Below are 5,402 nucleotides of genomic sequence, written 5' to 3'. Positions count from 1 at the left end.
AGGTGGTTAGTGGGTGGTGCTGTTGTTTACTGAGAATAACCATATCAAGATTCTGGCTGGCACTGGGGAGAAAGTCTGTTGTGGACAAGGGGGTGACCTTAGTTTCCTTATCACCTGACACAGTAAAGTTTCAGGTGTTTTTGGATGAATGCAGTTTTTGCAGTACTTCTAAGCAGCACTTGGTTGTTATGTTCCCTCGGGTCTATTCGGACTCATAGCAACCCTATAGGAGAGAGTGTATCTACCCCACGGGGTTTCCAAGGCTATAATCTTTATGGAAGCAAACTGCCACATCTTTCTCCCAAGGAGCAACTGGTAGGTTTGAACCACCAACCTTTGAGTTAGCAGCCGATTGTTTAAACACTGAGCCACTAGGGCTCCTTTTCTGGGCTCCTTTCGTGACTCATAGTGACCCTATATGACAGAGTAGAACTGCCCCAATTAGAGTTTCCTAGACCATAATATAAATGGGAGCAGATCGTCAGGTCTTTTCACCTTTGGAACCTACTGGTGGGTTCAAACCGCCAACCTTTCTTTTAGCAGCCCAGCACTTAATCACTGGCCACCAGGGTTCCTTAGCACTTGTTTACCAAAACCAAACCAAACCTGTTGCTGTCAAGTCAGTTCTGACTCATACCTACCTCATAGGACAGAGTAGAACTGCCCCCATAGGATTTCCGAGGAGCTGCTGGTGGATTAGAGCTGCCGACCTTTTGGTTAGCAACTGAACTCTAACCACTGCACCACCAGAACACCTGGTTAATTATGTTAAAGGAACAAACCACAGAAAGCTTGTCTGCTTTTAAAATTCGTTTGATACTGTTGTGCTTACAGTAAGAACGTCATGCCCATAATTGTTTAATAGCTAGTTATCCATTTTTTGCTTCTGCTCATTTGACACTTGATGTGTATTAATGGTATAGTTTTTGTATCCTAAGCACCCAAAGATGTGAGAAAACGGCTTTTTTTTTGCATTGCTGTTCTTCATTGTGCTTGGTCTATACAAATGAATGAGACTCACTGAGCTGGGTATAGCAATAAGATTGAAATAACATCTACCTACTGGGCACAAATCTGTAAGGAATCAACAGTGGTTTTCCCCTGGGCTCTGGTTTGGTACTGCTCAGCCAATTTATGACTATATTGAAGACGATTTTATAACAATTCTGCAAGGAGTAGATCTTAAAAGAATCGTTTTGAAGATAGAGTTTGTTCTGTACAAATAACTCAGGCCTGCAGGCAGTTTCAGGAATGGTGATTTACTCAAAGTGATTATTTAAAAAAAAAAAAAGTATGTAAAAGCTTAACTCAGAGAAGACTTGGGTGGGAAAGCAGCCTTGACAGAGTACCAAGAGAAAAAAAAAAAGCCAAAAATCCATTGCCGTTGAGTAGATTCCGACTCACAGCGACCCTGTAGGACAGAGTGAACTGCCCCATAGGGTTGCCAAGGCTATAATCTTTACAGAAGTAGACTGCCACATCTTTTTCCCGCAGATCATCTGAAGCCTTCAAACCACTGACCTTTCAGTTAGCAGCTGAGCACTTCAACCACTGCACCACAGGGATCATTAGAGTACCAAAGGAGTCCTAAATTAGAAACAAAAAAACAAAGCGTAAGTGCTAACTTCACTCTGTCTGAGCGTCACCACTGCTTTGACTGGCAAAGGTTATTCTCATTTTATTGAAGAGAAAACCAAAGCCCAGTAACTAAAGGGCTGTCTATGTCAGGTGGCTAATAAGAACTAAAACTGATGTTTTATAAGTCTGGCGCAGTCTGCTGCATCGGGGTCATCAAGGAGTGGTTAAATTATGTTCATTCTACCTGTACTACCTGTACTCTGTTTAAGAAGGAAGGAAGAAATAATACTTAGATTTTATTTTTTAGAGGAGTTTTTGGTTTACAGAGAAATTGCACAGAAAGTACAGGGAATTCCCATATGCCCTCCATCCCCTGCACACAGTTTCTCCTATTATTAACATCTTGCATTAAAACAAAGAAAAAAAATCAAACCCACTGCTATCGAGTCGATTCCAACTCATACGACCCTATAGGACAGAGGAGAACTGCCCCGTAGGGTTTCCAAGGAGCAGCTGGTGGATTCAAATTGCTGACCTTTTGGTTAGTAGCCGTAGCTCTTAACCACTGCACTACCAGGGTTTCCGATGTCTAACATTAGTGTGGTACATTTGTTACAATTGATGAACCAATATTGATACATTATTATTAACTAAAGTTCATAGTTTATATTAGAGTTCAGTCTTTGTGGGAAATCTTACAGTGACAATACTCTGCGAAAGTCTTCCAGGATCGGCATTAGGTATCCTTTGTGCTCTCATAGCCCTGTCACAGCCTTCAGCACACTGGATTTAGTGGTCTGGTCACTGTCTGCTCTCTCTTTAGATTTGTAGTCTATCTGTGTCTGCAGGAGCTCCATCTATTCATCCCTCGATTCCCTGTACAGAACATTTTTCATTTTTTGAATATAAGTTGACGAGTGGTGTAAAAACCTGACTGAATTAAGGCAAGCTTGTGAGTTACTTTCTGCTTTAGATTCTTAATGATGATTTATATTTTCAGTATTTCATAGCTTTTGGTTGAAAACTGAGTTCCACGACATCGTTATTTGTAATCTTGGGCAAGCCATTTAACCTTTCTAAGACTTGGTTTCCTCATCTATAGCTCAAGGATGTTAATAGCAACCTTGTAAGGCTTTTGTGAGATGAAGCCTATAAGCTCAGTCAGTACCTTGTTCAATAAATGTTAGCAACTGCTACTAGTACATTGAAGGAAGGGAAGGAAGATGCTTCAGTATTTGGTAAACGATGCTGATTTAGTTATTGGGGATTAGACAATATTCTGAACATCTTTGGGACTGAAGGAAACTGAAAATTTTGACCCAGTCTTCTGGGTAATTTGTCTCTATATGGGGCCCCCATCCGTTTCAAAAATGCCCCACTTTAAGCAATAAATGACATGATCACCCTAGGTTGTATTTGAGAACCACCCTGCCACAGTGTTAGGTAATTTTTGAGGGTGTAGGATGATGGGTATGACATTTGCCTTCATAGAGTTAGTAGCAAGTTTAAAAGAAAACTAAAATATGAGCATTTATGGAAAAATTAAATTATGAACTGTGTGATTCTGAAAATACTACTAGATGTTTAGGGTTCTTGGTGGACTGGAGTAACTGGAGAATGCTTTGGGAAGGAGATGAGACTTGGACCTTGAAGAATTAGTATATAGCCTGTACTTAGAGACCAGTGAGTCTTGCTATTGACTTTCTCCCCCATATTATCCAATCTGCAACTCATCTTTTAATTTTAATTCCTCTTTATTCAGTGGAGGGAGGCATTACCTAATTAATTATCTAAGTTAACTTCTCTGTATTCTGAAGATTTTTTTTCTAATTTTGGTGGCTTTTACTCATAAGCTGTATATTCCAACTATTTTTACTCTGCCATTTTCACGTTTCATTATGGAGTCTAAAATGCCATACAGTTAGTTCTCTAGTAAACTTTCGACTAGTGTCCGCACAGTGGAAGAAAGGAGCAACATTCCTACATCTATTTTGGGCTCCTTGCTGAATTTTTCATGGTAAATTTTTTTAGTAAAAACTTCATACTTTTGTTTGAAGCCAGTGGGAACTAGTTCTTCAAGAATTAGTGTTTGGTGAAACAAGTTAGAATCTGCAAGATTCATATGCTTTCTCTTTAGAGAGATTAGTTTTAAGTACATATTTGCCTCAGGCTGGTTAGTTTACTCAGGCTGACCTAGATGCTACGGAAGGCCATGGACCACATTGTTTTCTCTCACGACGGCCAGCCTCAGTGTCCCTGAACAGCCATCCCTCACATGCTTGTTGGCCAAAATAGAACATAGTTTAGTGAGCGTAGCTGGATCAACATAAACCCATGACCACTCCTGGAAAAAGATTCAAGTACATGCCTTTTTGGTAGGAGACTGGTAAAGTCATCCCTGTATAAGAAATCTAATGCTTTAACCATTTAAGAATATTTTAAAATTGCAGATCTTTAAGGATTTGATCATTAAATACGTGTGCAGAACAAAGTCTTTGTTTCATCTCTCACAAGTTGTACAAAAGTGCAGTACATCTGTCAATTGGCAGTGTATTCCACACAATTGAGAACATTTTCCTGTGAGACATCTGCTTTTGCATACAAGAATACATTTGGTCCTCTAAAATGATAGCATTTTTTATGAAGGTGGGACTCCTTACACTAAAGAAAATTGTTGTATGCTGCACGCATGTTTTTGGTTATAGTATTGTCACAACACAAAAATATTGTAGTGCTTTGGAACCACTGAACAACTTTTATCCTGGAAAAGATTTCTAGATTATAAGAATATGATTATTGATAATTTCTATGGAAAATATCCAAGATTTGTGGTATACATTCCCTGCTTAATGTTTTGAGCATTAAGTAATGAATAATGCAGGTAACGTTTTAGGATGTTGGGCGAAAGTCATTCTAAAATCCCTATTTTTAATTTTTATTAAAATTCTAAATGTATAAAAAAAGTGTTAATTTTATTTATCCTTTAAGATGAGATATAGTTATCTATTATAGGTAATAAAGTAGAGAAATTTTGTTTTATGATTTTGTTTTGTTGTAAGACTTTTAGAAAAATTGCATTTATATAGTTGCCAATAGCCCACAAAGCCAAGTAAGAACTCATTTAAAATACTAAGTGGAATCTAATCACATAAACGATTTTCTACAAATTCAAGATCTCTTTTCCCTTACATTGTGTTATAGAACTTTTATTCCACATGTGGGAACTATTTTTCTTTAATGATTCCTGAAAAGATGACTCGAGGGATGAATAAGTAAAAACAACAACAAAAAAAACCCTTTGCCGTCTGGTCCATTCTGACTCATAGCGACCCTATAGGACAGAGTAGAACTGCTCAGTAGGGTTTCCAAGGCTATAAATCTTTTTTTTTTTTTCAATTGTGCTTTAGGTGAAAGTTTACAGCTCAAGTTAGTTTCTCGTAAAACAATTTATACACACATTGCTATGTGACCCTAGTTGCTATCCGTATAATGTGACAGCACGCTCCTTCTTTCCACCCCGGATTTCCCGTGTCCGTGCAACCACCTCCTATCCCTTTCTGCCTTCTTATCTCACCTCCAGACAGGAGCTGCCCGTTTAGTCTCATGTATGTGCTTGAACTAAGAAGCACATTCTTCAGGAGTATCATTTTATGTCTTATATTCCAGTCTAATCTTTGTCAAAAGAGTTGGGCTTTGGGAATGGTTTCAGTTCTGGGCTAACAGAAAGCCCAAGTGTTATGTCTTCTGGGGTCCCTCTCGTCAAGTCAGACCATTAAGTCTGGTCTTTTTACGTGAATTTGAGTTCTGCACCTCACTTTTCTCCT

At 38.7% G+C, this 5,402-nt stretch overlaps 1 protein-coding gene across 1 annotated transcript in view; it reads left to right on the top strand.

Moving 5' to 3' along the window:
* Positions 1 to 5,402, top strand: part of ODF2L (outer dense fiber of sperm tails 2 like) — a 58,842-nt gene that overhangs the window by 622 nt on the left and 52,818 nt on the right. The window lies entirely within an intron of this gene.

The sequence above is a fragment of the Trichechus manatus genome, unplaced genomic scaffold (genome assembly GCF_000243295.1).
Source record: "Trichechus manatus latirostris isolate Lorelei unplaced genomic scaffold, TriManLat1.0 scaffold00003, whole genome shotgun sequence".
NCBI classification, from domain to species: Eukaryota; Metazoa; Chordata; class Mammalia; order Sirenia; family Trichechidae; genus Trichechus; species Trichechus manatus.
This window is presented reverse-complemented; position numbering and strand designations above follow the sequence as displayed.